The sequence below is a fragment of the Mirounga leonina genome, unplaced genomic scaffold, assembly GCF_011800145.1.
Source record: "Mirounga leonina isolate KUSES-001 unplaced genomic scaffold, KU_Mleo_1.0 Mir_165, whole genome shotgun sequence".
NCBI lineage: Eukaryota > Metazoa > Chordata > Mammalia > Carnivora > Phocidae > Mirounga > Mirounga leonina.
Window position 1 is genome coordinate 51,213,747 of NW_023270415.1, and position 24,627 is coordinate 51,238,373.

The window sequence follows — 24,627 nt, forward strand, 5'->3', positions numbered from 1 at the left end:
AGTAGAAACAAACCTGGAAAATGCCCTGTAAGCCAGAGAAGAGAGGGTTTCAAGAGAAGCCATGTTGAATGCAGCTGAAGGCTGAAGGAAGGGTTGAGCGATAGAGGGAGGAAGACCATTGACAGGGGAACTGGAAGAAACAGAAACAGATTGGAACATGTTATGAATGAGAGATGAAATTGAAACAATGTGTATCAACAGTTCTTTTGAAATGTTTTACTGTGATGCTCAAAGCTGGAGGATGATGGGGATTTTATGCTTGGTTTTTTGTTTTATCATCAGAGCTACAAAAACATAGCCTAATGCCACGAGAAGTCATCTATTAAAAGAAGTAATGTGGATGATGCAAGAGCAGCCAGGTGCCCGAAGGGGGAGAGATTAAGTAGGTGAAAGTGCAGGGGACCTGGAGCACAAGCTAAACAGAGGAGGAACTGGTACTCCTGAGTTATCCATTCTCTAAAATCTAGATTTCAGTCCTTAACCTTCCAGCCCTGACAGATGACATTAGATTTGCCATTCACGGACAGAAGGATAAAGCAGGATACTTTTAATACAGAAAGCTTTAATTCTGAAAGAAATGAAAATATAAGACCAGGGAACACAGAATTTGGGTATATTGTGAACTGGCTCCTGTAAATATTGGCTCCAAGATGAAATGAAGAGTTCAATGTATTCTGATGAGTAAAGCTAGACATGGAAGAATTGCTCCACTTGTTTGAGAGGAGAATATAAATGGGTTGCCACTAAACAAAATCATATTTCAGTTGTGATAGAAGAAGAGGAATAAGAAGAGAATTTGAGGGGGGTGGTGGCTAGAAGCCCATTTAGACCACTAACACAAGGTGCTACCAAGTAAGAATCTAACCAAGACACGCTGGTATGCCTGTAAATAAAAATGTACATATTTAAGGAACATCCTATGTATCTATAAAGACGTTGCCCCAAATTTCTCTAGAGCTTTCCTACCTACTGTAGCTCCTTCCATAGTACCTCGTGCCTTTCCATTATGAACAACGAAGGGGTTAATGCTTCTCCCAGAAGGAGATCTCAGATCCGTCCTACCTTTACTGTAATGTTTCTTTCCGTATCCTTTTCAACCACACCGCTGCAAAATAAGCAGACAAACACTAAGGGAACAAGAAGTAGCTCTCCTTCCTCAATGTCCTGTAAGACCTCTCCACTCTGCTACGGAGCTTCTCTAAAGGCTTACTTAATGCTTTGGTTTAAAGGTGCGCCGACACACATCCCTCACAGACCAAAACAGAGTCCCGCAAGCTCAGGGGCAGTGGCCATGCAAAAGAAGGGGATTAGCTTAAAATGGAATGACTGGGGGCGCCTGGGTGGCTCAGTTGGTTAAGTGTCCTAGGATCAAGTCCTGCATGGGTGTCTCTGCTCAGCGGGGAGTCTGCTTCTCCCTCTCCCTCTCCTGCTGCTCCCCCTGCTTGTGCTCTCGTGCATGCTCTCTCTCTCTCAAATAAATAAAATCTTAAAAATTTTTTTTTTTTTAATGGGAAGACTGGGAATGTGTTGGAGACCTACAAAGTCATGCAGTGTGACTGGAGCACTGGAGAGGAAGCTGATGGCGGGGGCAGAAGTAAGCCAAGAGGAGCTGAGACTATGGCAGGTCATTGGTGTCAGACGGCTTGGGTTAGCATCCCGACTTCTCTGTTGGAGCTGGAGCAAGTCCTTCAACCTTCCGTGCCTCAGTTGACTCGTCTGAAAAATGGCAGGAATAATTAGGCTTATTAAGAGGATTACTTGTGTGCATGAATGACACATGCCCAGAAAAGTGCCTGACCACAGTGAACAGAAGTTAGCTGCTATGATTTAGTAAAAGGGAGTGCCACGGCTGGTTTCATGGGAAATATGTTTGCGTTTTGGTGATTAAATATAACTACTTCTGATGTCATCAAAGCAGAAGAAGTGCATACTGCAAACTACTTCAGAATGATCCATGACTCTTCAAAAGAGAGTGGGAGGCTGGGCTGAGTCACAGGAAATGCAAAAATTAAGGCCCTCTAAAAGAAGTTCATTAACATCCAACTGGCCCCGCATCAGTACGGGACAGCTTGTTTATGCTTTATGACACTGTTTTCATGCTATATTACACAGTTTGATTGTGCTTTTGCTTTTTGACAGTTTGATTCTGTTTGCAAAGCTCATCAGTAGAATTTCTTTTCGTTTTTTTTTTTTTAAAGATTTTATTTATTTATTTGAGACAGAGAGAATGAGATACAGAGAGCATGAGAGGGAGGAGGGTCAGAGGGAAAAGCAGACTCCCTGCCGAGCAGGGAGCCCGATGCAGGACTCGATCCCGGGACTCCAGGATCATGACCTGAGCCGAAGGCAGTCGCTTAACCAACTGAGCCACCCAGGTGCCCCTCTTTTCGTTTTCTATTGCAAATCCTCTAGAACGACTTTTATTTAGGATACAGTCCAATCCATAAATAAATTTTGCTGCTGGGATGATAAAGATTCTTACTCTTGGTGGTTTAATAGGAATGAAATTTTGCTATTTGGCACAGATTGATGAATATTAGTTTAGAGAGATAGGCATGGGACACCCTTTTCAGTAGCAGTGGATTCTTTTAACCCCCAAGATCATCTGGTAACAAGAATTGCATGCTACAATTTTTCAGTGTTAGAATGTGAATCTATGAATAGTGACCCAGGCTTTTTAGAAAATGAATATAAATAGGGCACCTGGCTGGCTCAGTCAGAGGAGCATGTGACTCTTGATCTCGGGATCATGAGTTCGAGCCCCATTTTGAGGGTAGAGACTACTTAAATACATAAAATCTTAAAAAAAAAATGAGTGTAAATATGATATGTATAAATATCCTACAAAAATTAATTCCATAGAAAATCCAATTCTTCTAATTGAGTTATCACAGGAAACCCCTCCCTGAGTTTGTATATTTAAAATATAACCTAACACCTAAAACTTACTTAGTTAATATTTAGGTGACTTCTCCAAAATTTTCTAGGAAGAAAGGAGGAAAGGGGAAAGATGAGTATCTAATACACAAACTTCCCTATTCATAAACTGATTTTTATTGTTGTAGGATGGGAGGACCAGCTAATTTGTTGTCAGGGTCTCATCAGACTGGGCTGGCATCCTATGATTTCTCAGCTATTGCAATCTCCCAAACAGAATGTCAGATAGGCATTGATAAATAGTCCTGTGAAATAGAAGAAAAAGAAAAATCATTCACTACCTCTCAATATTTGTTATCTCTGAAACATATGGCATTTAAAACAGATGAACAAAAGATCCTTTTATCTCCATCCTGTAGTGAGAACTTGTCAACATTGCTCTAAGAAGAAATGGTCCATATCCTACCTTACTGTGAGCCCTTAAACCCACTGAGAGAGCTGACGCACTAAAGCCAGCATATGAATCTTTGTTGAGAATTCAGTGGTGAGGTTATTAGTATTGTACCTATGTGTGAAAGGAAGGGAAATGTTCAACCAAATCATCTGTTTACAAAAACTTAGACAGCTAGAGTACACAGCTAAAAAAAACTTGCTAGAGTATAATGTCCATGAGTTACCAGATTTTTTTAAACTGTCAAAGAAATATTTTGACATTAAAGGAAATTTATCAAATGAAAAATATCCATATATTTATTACTCTTTTAATTGAATGCATTACTTTCCATATTTTACTTGTTCTCAAGTCCTGTGCACATCTTGTACCATCCCAGCTACCTGAGGCCTTTGACTCTTGTCTTCCATTGTTTTCCTCTGAATCTCACAGGATCAAAGGCTGGAGAGCTTTCAAAGGCTTCCGTGGCCTGGGACAGTAGGATTTAGAGGATCTTCTACTGTCCTATATTTGAAGATTCTGTAGCTCTTGGTGTTTAATGATTCTAATAGCTCACAATTTCTGGAAAATACTCCAGATAGGAGGCCTAGCTTCTTGTCTGACCCCCACTTCCATCAACAAGTCCATCTCAGACGATGGACTCTGAAAAACAAACAGGGTTCTGGGGGGGAGGGGGGTGGGAGGATGGGTTAGCCTGGTAATGGGTATTAAAGAGGGCACGTATTGAATGGAGCGCACTGGGTGTTATGCACAAACAATGAATCATGGAACGCTACATCAAAAACTAATGATGTAATGTATGGTGATTAACATAACAATAAAAAATTTTTTAAAAAGTCCATCTCTGCTGGAATCTCTGGGATACCTAGGGTTTCACAGCACTTCTCAGTCACTGACACCACAGGGGCTCTGTTCACCATCTGAGCTAGCAGGCTAGAGTTTGTTCTTCTAACCTCTGCTCCACTAGGAGTCAGGGTTGGGTTTCAATCTCCCTTGACTTCTTGTTACTATGGGACAATTCTCCGTTGGGTCTATGGCTCTCCCTCCATCCTCACTTCACACTTCTGAAGCCAGATGTTCTTCTCCATCATTTGGTTCAAATACCCTCCAAGCACGAAGCCTATGCAGCATCAGATGGGTATACCAACTGTCTTCTTGCCAGTAGGGTTGGGTAGATGGCTTGCTCTTATTCCCTGTTTTTCTTGTCTTAATCCTCTCAATCTCTGTGTGCTTGGCTGGCCCTGCACACTCATTTATATTAGGCCCCTGGTGAGAGCCATCTTTAAAGTCTGCAATCATAGTGGGTTGACTATCCTGTATGGTATGGTTGACCATTATTTTATGATTTAGCATTATTTTTTTAAAGTCCACATTGCTTTATATTCTCCATAAGACTTTATTTTAATGGTTGCATAATATTCTGTCCAGTTAAAATCCTCATTTACATAATCTCCATATTACTAAATTATAGGATGTTTTCTCTATTCAGGAGGCTAAATAATACAGTGGTTTAGAGCATGAAATCTACAGTCTGATGTCTGCTGCACTACAGCAAATTACTTAAACACTTCGCACCTCAGTTTCTTCATCTGTACGATGAGAAGCGGGCGTGTGAAGATTAAATGAGTGCACAAAGCATCTAAAGCATTCCTGGCACAGAGTAAGTCTTACATAAGTATTGGTTGTTATGAGTACTATTGCCCTTTCACTATACAGAAAATGTTTAACAAACATCTCCATATATATTTTGCTCTTTAAAAATTATTTCTTTAGGAAAACATTCTGAAATTTTTATTTGCTTGATGAAGGGAAGACACTAGTTTTGAAACAAGTGTCAAAAATGTCTTAACCATTTTTACTGTACTATCGGTTATTAACAATTTATTTTTTGTTAAGTATGAGATTTTTTTAAAGTATGTTTCCCACATGATTCTTTTTCTATTTAATCCTGTGTGAAGTCTTTCATAATATTCTAAACAATCACATAATCAATGCATTCCACTTTGATAATACAGAAGTAAACCTACAATTCAAGAAATACAATGAGATTGGCAAATTCATTAGAAACAGTAGATTTTTCTTGTTCTCTAGGATAGAATTATAAGTTACAAATTTTCAAGGAGCCCATTGAAATTTAGTACATATACAACTATGTGTCTTTTAATTCAGTTAAACTAAAGCCAGTGATTTGGTAGATCATTTAATTCCCTCTACTAAAGAAGAATGGGATGATTTGGGAAGAGCACAGTATGTTCTGTTTATTAACAATGTAAACTATTGGTAATATTTTGTGCCCTAAATTTAAAATCTGTTTCAAGCTTTATATTAATTTTCATAATGACTCACAACGATCATTATGGTGATAATGAAACACCTATTTGCCATTGAGTACCAAATATGTTCCAGATATTTCACTAGGTATTTGACATTCATTATTCCTAATCTTCATACATTCTCCACAAACTATTTGGCAGATAAGGCGATTGAGAATCTGACAGCGTAAGTGACTTGCCCAACACTAAATGAATAGTACATGTGTATAGAATAATTCTGCACCAGGAGCTGCCATTTTTTAAGGTAACCTGCAAAGGTTCATTTCGCATAAAATAACAAAAAATGTGAAATTCTATCTTGCTCCACTGGGAAAGACTGTAGTCCATTTCCTGTCTCTTTAAATACTTAAAGGTATTTATGCAACACAAAATAGAGGTATATCTATTTTTTCACCCTGTAAAACAAAATTTTCCATCTTAGGAATTTTGTTTATTTATACTGGGTGAGAGAACTAAAAGTAAATTTCCACCACTACCTTCTGCTCTGTGTACCTTCAGAAATTTGCCAACTTAATAAGTTGGATAATTTATTTTCTTTCATAGCTTCCTCTTGGACTTGATGCATGGGACAACTATGTCTCTGAACATCATTATTTGCTCTGGGCAAATTGATCCCTAGGAATTAGTGGCTAGTTTTCCCAGATAAACATCAAGACTCTGAAAATGAACACATTGTCTGTGGAGACACATAAAATGAGAAACTTGCACAACCTCAGAGCTAGCCAAAAATCATTTTCTTCATTCACAAACATGTCTCAAATGCCCACTATGTGCGAGTGATACACTGGACTTTAAAAAGAAATGAAGATAAACAGGAAATAGTCCCCCCCTTTGAAAATACAGAATTAAACCTACAATTCAAGAAATAGGATAAAATTGTATTACTATGGAAGCACTTGAGGAAGGACACCGAGCCCAACAGAAGCCATGACCTTCTTCCAAGGCTTGAGGCAGAATCACGTGTGGAGAGAAAGCTTCCAAGTTACACTTCAAGTTCCAAGACACCCTTATTTGTCCCCAAACACCGCACAGTGTGTTCGAAATGGACCACAAAGCGAAACAAGGCATACACACCCACCGTCTAGCAGCCCACGTTCTTGTGGGGAACATAAACATGTATACAAGTGTCTTCTGCACAAGGCAGTGATCTCACGATAAAGGCCTTGGTGAGTCTACTGTTCCTCAGCGGTTAATCACCCACATGGAAGAGTGATTTTTTGCCATGTATCAATTTGCTCAATATATTTCTTTGCCACATACCAAGTCTTCACGAAGAGCACATCTTTATTTTCTGCCACCCAAGCTTGTAACAGAAAAGTTGTTTACTCTCCCTCACTAACTTGAACTAAATTCTATGGCTATAAATAGGAAAACAAATAAAGACCTAGAATTTAAGATACTGGGGGCGAAAACTAACATCTACACATTGTGACTTTAATGGGAATGATCATTTCAGAATTGGAATGAGAATTCCTCAGGGGGATAATAGCTGGGACCTCAGTGGAATAGAATAATGCTTTTGTATTCAAATTCTCTGTGCATCCCTAGAAAAAGAAAATATATGCTTTAACCTAGGAGAAGACTTTCTGCCTAAGATGATTTACTTGGTCTCTGTATAATGAACTATTCTCATTGAATCAGTGTGTTAACATCAACCAATTAATTTTTTTTGAGCATCTACAACGCTTACTGCATTCTTCTAAGCATTCTGAGAAATATTCCAAGTCTAACTTGAGAGGTTTTAAGTGTGTATTATGTATATTTGGAGTTATATATGAAGGTACAGGGATATCCAAACTCTAATACAATGCGTGCATATATATGTGTGTGTAACATATAAAGATAACATATCTATTTTATTTAAAAAAATTCTATAGAATTTGACTTTCATGTACCTTTTTAGAAATATATCTGATCCGTAAAACAGCAAACCTATACTAAGAATAATCCTGTACATTTCTATACATGATTTTCCTCTTCAACATCAATGCTTTATATAGCATCTGACATTTCATAGATACTTATCCAATATTTTAGAATTGATTAGTATTTCTCTGACCAAATATCAGCTAAAAGTGACAACAATAAGCCAAGACACCTATTCAATTTTTTTTCATATTATTGGAAGTTGAGAACATTTAGGGGGAAATATGAACATTTTGTAGACTCCTAATATGCTGTTTTTGAAACTGAGCTTAACCTTGACGTTCTAGAGTTGACAAGCATCTGGTCATCAAAGGAAATATTAGCTCATCCACAGTGGAGCTAAAGCCTTCATTACTTTACAAATGGCACAAAATTCACAAAACTGAAAGACAATTGCTTATGTCACTGCTAAAGCCCTAGAGAAAAATCTCTAATTGACCAATCTTTCTTGCTTCTCTAGGACTATCCAAGGAGGCTAATCTCATGTGCTTTCCATTGGCATCATTTTTCAAATTTGCTCTTGGAAATATTGGAAGATTTAAAACCAGATAGGAAAAAAAAAAAACAACAACAAAACTTTCCAGCAGCATTCATTTATTCCTTATAAAATATAAAAAACAAACAGATGAAAAGAAATCCACTGGAGTCTATATAATCTCAAGAAAGATTGAGACCTCTTTTTTTAAGCAGCATTCTAACCTGTCCTGAAAATGCTTCGACCTCGCAAGAGCGCTGGCCTGTTATCAGGGCTTACCTTTTTTGTTTTGTTGTTTTCAGCTATTAAAGGAGGAAATAAATCTCTGATAAGTTAGCATGTTTTCACAGGCAGCTGTGATGCTTCCTTGCACGTTGCCTCTGAGCAATCATACTTAATGTCTGGGCAGAGAACAACTGTCTCACGAGCAGCAACCTGCAGGTCTGATTAAAGAATGGTCTGACAGCTCCCATAGAGATTTCTATCCAGTTTCCTTCAGCCTCCATGTTGGTGGATTTAGGCAAAAAAGCATGATGGCAAAGAAGGGGGCTGTTGCGGGGAACGTGGGAAAACACTGTGGAATGATCAGTGGTCTGAAAGAATACCAGGAGGCATTCTTTCTTCAGCATGGAAAATAAATGTGAACTTTGAGTTACTGTAACAGGCAGTAGGAGTTTTCCAAATAGAGGAGGCTGTATTTACACATGAGAACACAGGCTGCTTGATGATTACGAGGATCGGGAATTCAAATGTACTTTGTCACTATTGCCAGTTTCATGAGAGAAAGATGGCCCTGGTGAAGCACAGATGGCATATTTAAACGAAAAGCTGATTATGCCAAGAGGTTAGTATGCCTGAGAGCAGCGCTTATTGATCTGTGAGTAGGACGCCAGAGAACTAGCAATGAATATTGATCGGTGAGTAGGATGCAGGAAAGCTAGCAATGAAAAGGAATGCATGACTCTCTCTAAAGCACCTGAGAGAATCAAAGCACCTCGAAACACACATCTAATATAGGGATTCTTTTAATTCCCCTGGTCTCTCCTTTCCTCTATCTTAAAATAGCTGGAAGAAAACCCATCTGTTTAAAATACAGCACACAAAATTAAAAACACGGAACATTAGAAACTAGCGTTGAGTGAAGAAATATTTGCATGCAGAATTAAGAAAAAAATATGCAAGCAGCACAGGAGTAGCAGGGAAAGGAAATCCAAAAGAAGATGACAGCCAGATTTGCTTCAAGAGCAAAATCAAACTGTGATGCACTAAGTGTGGGCCTTCACTGGGCTCACTTCCCTTAAAATGACAGTCTCTATTTTTAGAAGTATCTGGCCAGTTTCAGCTCTGTCTTGCTCGGTACTTGATGGAGACTCAGAATTACGAAGGATAGAAAGAACCTTTGCTGAATCTGAATCTCTGCCCCATCTGAATCTCTGATCTCCTCCGGGTAGCAATATAAGCTCTCAGTCAACAACCCTTACTTGGAGGACATGTAAACTTTAATAATATAAAATTCCTGGGTTTTTTTTTTGAAACTGAGCTTCCCTAGAGGCCATAACATTTTCAGATTTCTCATCATTAGTAATTAAAATTCACTTCACCATTCTGGATGTGTTGTTACATAAAATAAATTTAAAATGAAGTTCTTGATCATACGTACAGTAAGTCTCATTAGAAAAATTAATCTGATAAATTTCATGTAAATATACCTGAAAGAGAAGTTTTGTTTACTTAACTTTAAAATGTGAGTTGGGATATATATTTTAAACTATTTTCAGGGGCACCTGGGTAGCACAGTTGGTTAAGCATCTGACTCTTGGTTTCAGCTCAGGTCATGAGATCAAGCCCCACATCAGGCTCCGTGCTCAGCACACAGTCGACCTGAGATTCTCTCTCTCTCCCTTTGCCCCTCCCATTCATTCTCTCTCTCTCAATCTCTCTCTAAAATAAATAAATCTTAAAAAATAAATCTTAAAATATTTTCAAAGATTATTTTTCATTCATATTTTCCTGTTTTTGTAAACTGTTTCCCCGTTTTTTTGGCTCAACTGAAATAGCAATGTCAAAACCATGGAGCTATGATTAGGTAAACACCATGCCCATCCAATGGAGAGATGTGCTGAAATTTTTCACGATGATTGTGGTTTGTCAATTTCCTCATTTAGTTCTGCCTGATAAATTGTGAGGCTATCTTATTAATTGCAGACAAATTTGGAATTTTATGTTTATATAGAAAAGTGACCATTTCTATCTCTAGTAATGCTTCTTAACATCCTTTTTAGATATATATTACAGCACAGTTACATGGCTTCCTTTTGGTTAGCAATTGTGTAGTAGATTTTTTTTTTTCTATTCTGAAACAACAAGAGCAACAAGCTGGGGGAGTGGCAGAGGGAGAGGGAGAAGCAGACTCCCTGCTGAGCAGGGAGCCCGACTGACATGAGGCTCGTTCCCAGGACCCCAAGATCATGACCTGAGCCAAAGGCAGAAGCTCAACTGACTGAGCCAGCCAGGTGCCTCTCCAGTCTCTGCCTTTTAATTTGATAATTAATCAGTTGCTATAAACTAATGGCTGGCACATTTGGATTTAACTTTACCATCTTACTATTTGCTATTCAATTTTTTTTTTATTCCTTTTTCTCCTCTTTGGCCTTCTTTTTAATCAAGTGTTTTTATTTTATTACATTTTTCTCCATTTGCTTGTTGGGTATATATTCTTTTATTACCTTTCAGTGGTTACCCTACCTACTATCACATATCTTTGACATTTGATTTTTTTAAATTTTTTAAAAAGATTTTATTTATTTATTTGACAGAGACACAGCAAGAGAGGAAACACAAACAGGGGGAGTGGGAGAGGGAGAAGAGGGCTTCCCGTGGAGCAGGGAGCCTGATGCAGGGCTCGATCCCAGGACCCTGGGATCATGACCTGAGCCGAAGGCAGATGCTTAATGACTGAGCCACCCAGGCACCCCTCTTTGACATTTTAGAATCTGTTATAAATGAATACTTTGACCATTTCCCAACAAGGACCTGATCACATATTTATTTATGCTTCTTCCCTTTTGTGGCATTGATTATATATACTTACTTAAACCTGCAAGTTATTATTGCTATTGTTTTATGTAGTTAATATTCATTTATACTTAATCACATGTTTATCTTTTCTGAGCTCTTGACACATTTAAATTTTGTCTCTGTAACTAGATTGCCAGGCTCTTATGGAAGGCTTATTTGTTGTCTTCATAATATCAGTCTCCTCCCTGACCAGTGCTATGAACAACTTAAGTTCCAGCCATATCAAACACTTAACTCCCAACTCCTAGCTCATCATGTCTTAACAGATTGGCTATTACTTTGACATCTTTGCAGATGTCACTCCTTTTCCCTCCAAACCCCATCTCTGTCTTTCAGATTAGCTCAGTGGTCTCTACCTCAAAGATAAGATGCTTCATGCCCTGATCAGATCTGGATTGCATGTCCCTCCTCTGTGACATAAGTTTCATTAGCTATATACACTGAAAGTTTACAAGACTGTTTTTCTACTAGACATTGAATTTCTTCATATTGGGACCTTTGAGGGTTAAGACTTCAACACATGAATTTTGGAGGGACACAATTCAACTCATAACAGCACATAATAGGTATTTAATTACTACATGTGGAATAAGTGATTTGGGGAATGAAGACTTTGTAGCACCTATATGGACCTAGAGTTTCTGATTGATCAATTTGTATGTTTGTGGGAAAGGAACTCGTCTTTCAGTTTATACTATACAACTTACATATAAAAGTTCAAGACAACACATGAGTTGACAGATTAGAATAACAATATAGATGTTTAGACCCCTGTAGTGATAAAAATGATTTTTAAACTTAGTTTGATATATATGTATAACAAAAAATTTTATTTGTAACACTTAAATTCATACTGAGACATGTTTAAAAAGAACTTGTAATCCCAAAGTATTCGCTTGTTACTAAATACATTTCTAGAAACATTCAGAAACAGGTGATTTTTGAAATACAGAAGTTTGAATTTAGTCACTAGAGGGAGCTGTATGTCCCTGTACATAGTAACTTAAAGAGCAGATGTCAATATTTTCAGAATTATAAACATTGATATAAACTAAATTTATAAAGTGAGAAAATCAGGAATAGGGACACTTTAAGAATAAATTAGATTTGAACAAATTCACCTAATTGATATTTATAGAACATAGTACCCAACAATAGCAGAATGCAGTCTTTGCAAATGCACATAAAACAGTTACCAAGATAGACCATAGTCTGGGCCATTAAAGAAATCTCAGAGAACTTCAGAACAATTTAAGACATGTGAAATATGTCATCTGACTACAATGAAATTAGATTAATAACGAAAAGATTCCTGGAAAAAAAAAATCCCTAAATATTTGGAAACTAAACACCCTTCAAGATAACACATGGATTAAAAAAAAAATCAAAAAAGAAATTGAAAAATATTTTAAAATGAGTGAAAATGAAAACAGTACATATCAAAATTTATAAAATTTATAAGGTGCTGATAAAGCAGTACACAAGGGGACATGTATAGAACTAAATGCTTTTATTAAGAAAAAAAGTTCGGGGTGCCTGGGTGGCTCAGTTGTTAAGCGTCTGCCTTCGGCTCAGGTCGTGGTCCCGGGGTCCTGGGATCGAGCCCCGCATCGGGCTCCCTGCTCCGCAGGAAGCCTGCTTCTCCCTCTCCCACTCCCCCTGCTTGTGTTCCCTCTCTCACTATGTCTCTGTCAAATAAATTAAAAAAAAAAAAAAAAGTTCTCAAATCAATGACCTCAGGTTGCGTCTAAATGAACTATAAAAATAGAAGAGCAAATTAAACGCAAAGTAAGAAAAAAAATAAAATTATGATCAGAATGAAATCTAGGAAATAGAAAAAAGAAAAGCAACAGAGAAAATCAATGAAATCTAAAACTGGTTCTTTGAGCAGATCAATAAACTTGATAAAACTCTAACTAGACTGACCAGATGGTCAGAAAAGAGGGAAGACTCAAATGAGCAAGATAGGAACAGGAGTGATGACATTACTACAGACTCTACAGAGCTGCTATTAAACTACAGTTGGAATGCAGTTTTAATAACCTATGGACTAAGAAAAGAATACCTTTGTGTGGTGATTGGTCTTCCCCACCCTGACCTCGCTAGGCAAGGTTTGAGACCTTTTTGGATCTCTATAGCATTTTTCTACTTACCCCCTCATATTCTAAATTACTTTAATATGTATGTGACTCCTACCCTTGACAAAGAGCTTCTGCAGACATTTGCTGAGCAAATAACTTGCAAGTATAAAGGTATAAATACTCTAGATTATTTGAGTTGTAACTTAGAATAAAAGTGCACATTAGCAGAGTCAGCAAGCTCACTTTGAATGACTTCTTGGGGTGACCACCTAGTGGCCCCTCTGGAAGAAAAGACCCGTTAGAAATTACATAAGGGAGCAGCTGGATCTCTTTCTTGCCTGTCACCTCTAATTTGCTCTTTCCTAACTATTCATGAGATTGAGCATCTTTTTGTATGTTTTGGCCAACTGTATTTCCTTTCTGAGGGATTGAATTTTTATATTTTTGCCCATTTTTATTTTTTGTTACTTTTGCTTCAAAACTTCATAAAAATGTATAATTGGAATTTTAATCCTTTGAGAGTTAAATATCTGTTGCAAATATTTTTCTCAAGATAAAACTTATTTGGGGGCGCCTGGGTGGCTCAGTTGGTTAAGCAACTGCCTTCGGCTCAGGTCATGATCCCAGGGTCCTGGGATCAAGTCCCACATCGGGCTCCCGGCTCAGCAGGAAGCCTGCTTCTCCCTTTCCCACTCCCCCTGCTTGTGTTCCTGCTCTCGCTGTCTCTGTCTCTGTCAAATAAATAAATAAAATCTTTAAAAAAAAAAAACAAACCTTATTTTTTACTATTGCTTATAGTGTCCTTTACTGTTATTTATTTTTATTCCTATTTTAGGTCCCCAAGTGTTGTAGGTTTCATTTTTCTTAGTTTCTCACCTAATAAATGAAAAGGTACCCAAAATTTGAAATATACAATCTACTGAGGTTTTTTTCTAACATTTTATTGTTTTGTACTATAGGCTTAAATTCTTAAATGCATCTGGAATATATTTGGTATATGATATGAGATGGAATCTATCTTTCTTCCAGATTAAATGTCAGTTGCACTACCACCTTTGTTAAGTAAACCATCATATTTCCTGTAGTATTGAAAAGTCAACACTTCTGTATAATGTTCCATATACATTCAAGAATATATTTTAGGATTCTGATCTTCTACCAATATATTTATTTATTCCAGTACTGATACCATGCTGTTAATTTTATAGTAAATTTTCAATGTGTTAATACTTAACAGGTTCCCCACTAATTTTAAAATTAATTTTGGTGGATATTTTAGATTTCCTGGGTGTATAAATATATTATCTGCAAATAAAAGTTTTGCTTCTCCTTTTCTAGTTTTTAAAACTTTTTCCTTATTGCTATTTGCGAGAATCACCTTTAATATTACATATAGATGTAATTTGGGTTATTCCTGTTTTCCTGATTTTAGTGGAAATGACCTTATCATCCACTATTTGGTATAATATTTGCTTTTGGCTTTAGCAAATAGTCTTAATTATGTTTAAACATTTGCTTGTGTACTTTGAAATGTAGATTTTGAAATTTACAAAAAGGTATTGAGAAAAGCATAACTATTGTAAGTATACCAACCAATATTAACCATGGATGATATTTCATTCTTATTCTAGTCAGGGTTTTCATTTGCAATATTTATTAAATTTTATCAAAGCCTTTTTATTATCAACTTACATAAATATGAAATCCCTTTCTATAATTTGTAGATGTACTTAATTATAGTAAGATTACATACTAATGTCCATTTAAATTTATTTTCTTGGGATGAACCCTATTTGGTTATGTTGAATTAATCTCAACTCATTGCTAAATTTGGTGATATGAGGGTTTTTACATATTTATAAATGAATTTGATCTATGTTTTCTTTTTCATATTAAATGTAACATATTTGTATTAGGTTTATGTTTCATAATTTATTGTCTAAAATAGTTTAAATGCCCTGAGAAGTGTATTCTCTTTAGAAATTAGTTCAAACTCAGCTACAAAACCAGGCCTATTCCTTCTTAAAATGGTGACTTTTCAATTATCTTTGTAGGATCTTTAATGGTGACTGATCCATTTAGATACTTTCTCCTTGGGTCAATTTTTCATAGTATTTATTTTAGTATGAAATCATTTTCTCTAGATCCTTAAATTTCTTGCCATGTATTCTTTTAAAGTTACAAAGTTGCATAAATAATCTCTCACAGTTTGAAAATTACTTCCATATTTGTGATTTTGTGTTGCCTCAATGTCAATGTCAAAAATCTTTATGCTCTATTTCCTTATCTGATAGCCATAGTTTTATTTTAATGCACCTTTCAAAGTACCAGTTTTTATGTTTCTTTATCCTTTCTACTATTTTTGTTTGAGTTGATTTTTTCAACCTGGGCTTTAAAATAATTACCTTCAGGTTGACAACAAGACTCTTAATCAAAGACTAACTTTTAGACCTAAAATGTTGACACATCACTATAAAAGCAAGGCTAGGGGCGCCTGGGTGGCTCAGTCGTTAAGCATCTGCCTTCGGCTCAGGTCATGATCTCAGGGTCCTGGGATCGAGCCCCGCGTTGGGCTCCCTGCTCCGCAGGAAGCCTGCTTCTCCCTCTCCCACTCCCCCTGCTTGTGTTTCTTCTCTCGCTGTGTCTCTCTCTGTCAAATAAATAAAATCTTTAAAAAAAAAAAAAAAAACAGCAAGGCTAAAGTCTCACAGAGGAATCAACTATTTATTAAATATCTTTTGCATAAATGGTACCTACTAGTATTAATCATTCCCAGCCTCCATGGGAAAGCTGAAATATTCCAAAGAGAAAGGTAAATAAGTAAAAGGCACATGTAGGCCTGTAGGTTGAATGAACTCCCAGTATGTTTTTTGTAGCTTCCCATAGCATCACTGGATTCCTTCACCCAACTAAAGTGGAAATTGAGGAACATAGACAAAAGCAATCCTTGGCTATTATGGTAAAAAGAAACAGTACATGAAGACTTTAGGCATGACCAAGGTGAAGTACAAATCTCTTATCTCTAAGAGAATCTTTTCTCTCGTATCTATGTCTCTTCACATATTTTATGTTTTACTCTCGGCAGTATTTTTAAAAAAGGATTTATTTCAAACAGGGCTTTTGTTCACATGAAATTTATGACAACCACTGTGGTAGTCTGAAAAAAACAAAACCTCCAAAAGATAACATTCACTTCTTAAGCTTCAGCATCTGTGAATATCACCTTATAGTCAAAAGACTAAATGCTACCTTATTTGGAAAAAAAGGTCTTTGCAGATTTATGAAGTTAAGTGTTTTGAGATGAGGAGATCCTCTAGGCCCCTAAATGCCAACACAATTTTTTTTTTTAATGAAATAGAGGGAAAGGAAATATCACACACACATATATACACACATAGTGAAGAAAGAGGCAGAGATTGAAGTCATGCAGCCACAAGCCAAAGAACACAAAAAAATGCAGCCACTAGAATCTGTAAGAAGCAAAGAATAGCTTCTCCTACTGGAGCAGAACCACCTTGATTTAAGACTCTGGCCTTCATGACTGTGGGAAAATACATTTCTGTTTTTTGAAGGCACCAAGTTTGTGGTAACTTGGTACAGCAGCCCTAGGAAACTACTTAAGCTGCTTTATGTCTTAAATTCAATTTTATATGCTCAGGAGAAACTTTTAGAGCCTATTACCATATATTATCATTTAAGGTAAAAACTGACATTCTTCCTTTCACAAAGATGTCTTTGAAATGGTCATCTTTCAGCAAGACAAAGGAAGGCAAAGGCAATTTATTAAAAATATGACTCAAGTTCTACACCCCAGAGTAGTTTCTGCTCAAAAGCATATTTATTATGAACCAACAAAGTCAGTTTTTATTGAAATCTATTAATGGATGGGCAGACATTTGACTCTCACTGATTTTAGTTGCATGAAATTTCTTTTAATTTCTTTTATACCTCTACAAATTAAGGTAACACTTGATTGGAGAGAAGCCATAATAAACCCAAGTCCCATGGGAGTAAAATTTTACTTACTTATACCTTCTAATTTTTTAAAAAAGATTTACTTATTTTAGAGAGAGCATGAGCAGGAGGGGCAGAGGGAGGAGAGAGCATCTCAAGCAAACTCTATGCTGAGGGCAGAGCCCGCCCAATGCGGGGCTAGATCTCATGACCCTGAGATCATGACCTGAGCAGAAACCAAGAGTCAGACACTCAACCATCTGTGCCACCCATAAGCCCCTACACCTTCTAATTTTTTATTCATACTGCAAGTTGAAGTACATATATGTAATTAAGCAAATCAGATTTCATGATAATAAATACCAAAGAATTCTCTTGCTTTAATAATAGTTTGAACAATTCTCATCAGATTTTTATAGACATTATCTCCAATCTTTACTAGATTTTAGTTATTTCCATTTTAGAAATGAGTAAAGTGAGAATTAAAGTGTTAGTTGCTGAAGGTTATCAAGCCAAAAAGATAGAAACTACAAAAGTTCTGACTTTCTAGCCTATGTTCTTTCCACTATACTGCATTTCCTCTTAACTCTGATACCTGCCCCCACATACTGCTTGAAAATGGAAAAAGACCTTAAACTAAAGCTCTACCTTCTTCTTTGCCCTTTTCTTCCTCTCCCCCCTCCCCTTCCTTTCTTTTTTATCTCTTTTCTCCTTCCTCCCTTTCTCATCAAAAGGGTCTTTGAGTTGGCTTAGAGATATAATTAAAATTGTCATTTTTTTCTATAACAAAACATGTACTGAGTTCCTATATCTATGTTTACCTGCCTAGTGTTAAAATTGATATCAGCACCCAATTTTCTTGTGCTTCATGTTTTATGTGCTGCACTGCAAGTTATTTTGTTCTAAGACTCTCACAAATATCACACTGACTCCCAGAAATAGATGTGCATAAATAGACCCGAGTGATCCTTGACAAAGATACAAGTAATACAATAGAGCAAAGATGTTCTTTTCAACCAATGGTGCTGCAACAACTGGACATCCCCATGCAGAAAGATGAATCTAAAAGCCAACTTCACACCCTCCACAAAATAAATCACAGATCTATATATTAAACACAAAACTAAAAGTCTAAGATCACATAGGAGAAAACCTAGATGACCTTGGATTTGGTGATGGCTTTATATATCCAACACCATAGGCATGATCCATGAAAGAAATAATTGATAAGCTGGACTTCATTAAAATTAAAAACTCTGTTCTGCAAAAGACACTGTCGAGAGAATTAGAAGACAAGCCACAGACTGGGAGAAAATACTTGCAAAAGATATATCTGATAAAGGTCCATTATCCAAATTATATGAACACTTAAAATTCAATAAGAAAATAACCTGATTTTTGAAAGGGTCAAATACCTTAACAGACAATCATTAAACAAGATGTACATATGAAAAATAGGCATATACCATAATGACATCATATATCATCAGAGAAATGCAATTTAAAACAATGAAATACTGCTACACACCTATTAGAATGGCCCAAATCTCAAACACTGACAACACCAAATGCTGGCCAACGATGTGGAGCAACAGGAACTCTCATTCACTGCTGGTGGGAACGCAAATTAGTACAGCCATTTGGGAAGACAGTTTGGCAGTTTCTTTCAAAACTAAACATATTCTTACCATAAGATCCAGCATTTGTAGTCCTTGGCATTTACCTAAAGGAACTGAAAACTTAGGTCCACACAAAAACCTATGCACAAGTGTTTACAGCAGCTTTATTCATAATTATCAAAACTTAGAAGCAATCAAGATGCCCTTTAGTGAAGGGCACTCTTCACCCTTTAGTGAAGGTGAATGAGTAAATATGGAGATTTGTAACTTGGGCAATGCGGGGCTAGATCTCATGACCCTGAGATCATGACCTGAGCAGACAATGGAATATAAATCAGTGCTAAAAAGAATGGGAGCTAACAAGTTCTGAAGATACGTGGAGGAAACTGAAAAGCATATTACTAAGTGAAAAACAATTTGAGAAAGCTACATAATGTATCATTCCACATGTATGCTCTGGAATAGGCAAAACTATGCAGATACTAAAAAATTCAGTGGTTGCCAGGGGTTAAGGGAGAGAGAGAGAGAGAGGAGAGACAGAGCACAGAAGAATTTTAAGGCAGTAAAACTACCATATATGATACTCTAACAATGGATATACATCATTATACGTTTGTCCAAAGCCATGGAATGTACACCACCACAAGTGAACTCTAAACTACAGACTTTGGGTGATTATGATGTGTCAGTGTAGGCTCATCCGTTATAACAAATGTATCATGCTGGTGGGGGATGTTGGTAATGGGGAAAATTATGCATGTGTGGGGGCAGAAGGTATATGAAAAATCTCTGTACCTTCTAAATTTTCTTGTGAACTTAGAACTGCTATAAAAAATCTTTTTAAAAGATCACATTTACTAGGGTGCCCTGGGTGGCTCAGTCAGTTAAGCGCCCAACTCTTGATTTCAGCTCAGGTCATGATTTCAAGGTTGTGGGATTGAGCCCCGCATCAGGGTTCCACGCTGGGCATGAAGCCTGTTTCTCTCTCTCTCTTTCTGTCAGAAAAAAGATCACATTTACCTAGTGTATTTAATCCTCTGATCTTGACCCTATTTTTCACTGTCTGTCTCAGAAATGGTATAATATCTTTCCAATTGCCCAAGTTACAAATCTCCAAATGACCTGCAATTTTACTCTCTATTACCCACGTTCCTTTCACGCCAGATGTAGCTATTCAAATTCTGTCCAATTGAAAGAGTGGGAGTCATAGACCAATTGAAAATCTAATAAAAACTCACACCCAGGGGTGACTAGGTGGCACAGTTGGTTAAGCGTCTGACTTGGTTTTGGCTCAGGTCGTGATCTCAGTGTCCTGGGATCAAACCCCATGTCTGGCTCAGCGTAGAGTCTGCTTAAGACTCTCCCTCTCCCTCTGCTCCCCCCCCCCCCCGCCCACCGTGTTCTCTCTCTCGCTCTCTCCCTCTCAAATAAATAAATCTTAAAACACACACACACACACACACACACACACACCCACCCACCCAAAAGACACACAGAAAAAGTACATGCATTTTCAGGGGCTTCACAGATATCTCAGAACCCATCCTTAGACTGTGTCTTGTAAACCCTGCCTCTGCTAAGCATTTTCTCCTTAATCTGTCTCAGTTTTGCATCCACTCTGCACTTCAGTTTTCTTCATCTTTCATCTGAATTATAGTTTAGTGTCTCAGCTGATCCCCTGACTCCTGTCTCTAATCTATTCATTAACCAGATGCCATGATAAACTTTCTAAAACAGATGTCCTAGCCTGCCTGCTCTTGTCAAGCCTGGAGCCAGCTCATACTGGCTGGCAAATATTAATGATGGGCATTTCTTCCCAGCTCTGAGTTTAGGGATAGCAGGTTGGTACCTTAAAATCAGTCTTGTAGGAGTATTTACACTATTAAAATTGGTAAACACTACAAATCCGGCTTTTTTAATTTAGAGAACGGGTTTAACAGCGTAATACTGCCTGTAGTTTTAAATTCTGGTGTTTCCCATTGTCTAAAGTTCAAACTCCTAGCGTGTTAGGCCCCTGTAATCTGGTCTTCAGTGTCTTTTCCAGCTCCATATCCCTCTGTTCTCCATATCCCTCTGTTCTGCCAAAGTTACAATCTCCAGTCACACCAAGCTACTCATAGCCCCCTGATTATACTAAGTGATTTCCCATATCTGTAACCCAGAATGTGCCAGTCCCAATACCAAGAATCCTTCTCAAAAGTGTAATCTATTTTGTTCAAAGTCAATCATAAATATTGCCCTTTCTGACCAGTCTTCCCTATTATTCCCACTCACAATCAGTCCCTATTCTGCTCCTTTACCCCTCCCATGACATTTAACAATGGTTTAATAAAAATTTATTGAGTGCCCTCTAGGCAACAGCAATATATTTCTGTCTGTTCTAAATGTATTATAAGTTCCTTCTAGTCAAAGATTGTATTTATCTTTTTTGATTCTCAAGATTGACCCTCCATCCTAAGTATAGAACTTTACCCAATAAGTTTGTTGAATTTTTTTTTTTTAAGATTTTATTTATTTACTTGACAGAGCACACAAGCAGGGAGAGCAGCTGGTGGAGAGGGAGAAGCAGGCCCCCTGCTGAGCAGAGAGTCAGAGGTGGGGCTCAATCCCAGGACTCTGGAATCATGACCTGAGCCAAAGGCAGATGCTTAACCGACTGAGCCACCCAGGCGCCCCAAGTTTGTTGAATTTAATCAAAACCCTTTATGGTTCTAGTACAATTCAACACTCATTTAATTTGTAATAGGGTTCTAGGTAGTAAAGCTGGAATGAAGGCTACATATGTGTCTGTAGAACATGGGACACAGTAGAAAAGGGGTATTAACTTTTAACAAAGTTGAAGAGAGTATCTACAGTATGACACATTTGTCTTCAAGGCACACGAAGTACCTCTGGGTAATTTATTTCTTGTTCTGAAGGTTAATTTATGACCTTCCTTTATTTTATTTTATTTTATTTTTAAAGATTTTATTTATTTATTTATTTGACAGAGAGAGACACAGCGAGAGAGGGAACACAGCAGGGGGAGTGGGAGAGGGAGAAGCAGGCTTCCCGCCGAGCAGGGAGCCCGATGCGGGGCTCGATCCCAGGACCCTGGGATCATGACCTGAGCCAAAGGCAGACGCTTAACGACTGAGCCACCCAGGCACCCCTATGACCTTCCTTTATAACATTATTAAACTGTGTACTGAGAACCCCTATTGAGGACAGTCATTAGTAAAATTACTCTCAGGAGCAGGTTTGAGAATCTATGGTTTTGCCTAGTTTTGGTGGATATTAACCAAGCTAGATGTCACATGTTCCCTATGACTCATTCCTCACAGCAGTCAGGAAGAATGAATATTTCTATTCCTAAATTCCCGAAGAGGAAAGTAAGGCAAAAGAAGACTGTGTGGTTTGTTCACATTTAGCATGAAATGTGCATAGCATATGCACTGACACAAAGCAACCAGACAGCATTTTAATTGCTCATCTAACCTCCGGAAAGAGTCACCATCTGTTGAAATTCTGAAGATTAAAAGATATAAAACCTGACAAAAAACTGAAAGCACATAATAAACCATAGAGCCCAGTCACAAATCTTGGAAAACATCCACAGTAAAATGTAATTTATCTACAAATAAGAAGAGAATTATACCCCCAATTAAAAGAGAATGCCAAGAAGCATTCATATGGGGATAGAACCCAAAATGAAATAGTGTTTTGACCTTTGAAAGGCAGTCCACAATGAAAGCCTTGTTATCTGTGGTGAAGGGAATGCCCTTCCCATCTCCCCAGGGATCAAACCTTGTCCCTAAACAGCCTGTATTTTTATCACTGAGATTAGTTTCAGTCAAATTATCAAAAGCTACATGACATTTGACCATTGTCACAGAGACAAGCTCTTCATCTCTGGAAATGTCAGTTGTTAATGTATATTTTTAAAACCCCATTTTATAAGTAAAAATTGTAAATGCTAAAACTGAACTTCAGTCTCCCATGTACTTCTGTGTACAAACAGAGTTCTCAAAGTGTTGAAAGTCTAGTAGTAAAACATGTTAACGTGTTGACCTTACCTCAGATCTTTACTCTGCTTCATGAAATCATGATTGATTGATTATGCAATCATCAGGTGAAATTTCAACTGAATCCCTGCCTTAACTATAATCACCACTCAGTGGACACTTGTTAATAACAGTGGCTAATACTCATTGAAGCAGTTAATCTCCTTAATCCTCACCACACCCCTATGAGATCAGTGCCATTGTTAGAATTTTACATTTGAGGAAACAAAGGCATCAAGTTTTTGGTTTTGTTTTTTTAATATGCTCAATATCAGCTAGTAATTTTTTTAAAAGATTTTATTTATTTATTTGAGAGAGAGATTGAGATAGAGAGAGCATGAGAGGGGGGGAGGGTCAGAAGGAGAAGCAGACTCCCCGCCGAGCAGGGAGCCCAATGCGGGACTCGATCCAGGGACTCCAGGATCATGACCTGAGCCAAAGGCAGTCGCTTAACCGACTGAGCCACCCAGGCCCCCGCAGCTAGTAATTCTTAAAGTTGGAATTCCAACCTAGTCAGTCTGGTGCCAACACACACACTTAACCACTACTTGAAACAAAAAAAAAAAAAAGTTCTGATAAAATTTTTACAATATATGTGTTATTAACTCATGTAGTGGAACATTCTAGATGATTTTTTTGTTGTTGTTAGCAACTGAGTGACAGCATTCACAATGTTCTCAAATAAACTAGACATATTAAGTTGTAACTAAGAATTATGAAATGCCTACAATGTGCCAGGTAACCATGTGCTACTGGGAATCTGAAAACTAACCAGGCATAACCTTGCCCTCCAGAATTTTAGAGTGGAGAGGAGACAGATTCATAAACAGAGCATAGATATATGGTTTAGGGCTATGGCAGGATTGACCAGAACCCAAGAGAGGACACAGGGTGCCATGTCATCCCCACAGGAGAGACTAGGGAAGGAAGCTAAGACTAGGCGTTGCATGGTTGGATACTGCGGTAGACAGAATAATATCCACCCCCAAACATGGCCATGTCCTTTTTTATCCCTGGAAATGTGAATATATTACCTTTCACGGCAAAATGGACTTTGCAGATGTGATTAAATTAAGGATCTTGAGATGGGGAGATTATCCTGAATTATGCAGGTGGACCCAACATAATCACAAAGGTATTTATAGGAAAGAGGGGAGGCAGGAGAAAGAGGAGATGTAAAAATAGAAGCAGAAGTCAGAGTGAAGTCATTTTTGGCTTGAAGATGATAGAAGGCTGCAGGTGAAAGAATGAGGGCAGCCTCTAGACACTGGAAAAGACGAAGAACAGATTCTGCCCCCGAGCCCCCAGAAGGAACACAGCCCTGCCACCTTGGTTTTAGCCCCACAAAACCCACTTCAGACTTCTGAGCTCCAGAACTATCACATAATAAATGTGTGTTGTTTCAAGGCACCAAGGATGTGGTAATTTGTTGTAGCAGCGATAGGAACTAATACACGCCTCGGGTTTCAGGTCTCATCTTCAGTGTCAACTTGGCAGGTTGTTGCTGGCCACTCGTATAAATGTTTCCCTCTTATTCTCTCTTCTATCACCTGAGGGTTTTTTTTCTGCATGGAATTTAATGACATTTTAACTATGCATTTAACTATGCCTAACTATTTAATGTTTCTTCTCCATTGAGCTGTAAACTCCGCGAGAGCAGTAATAGACGTTGCCTAGCACAATGCATAATACATGGGGAGTACTCAGTGATGTTGGTGATGAGGGAAAGAAAATAGGAACGAGCTAAGGCTTTCCATGCCTCAACCTGTAGGTGAAGATGAGCAGATGGG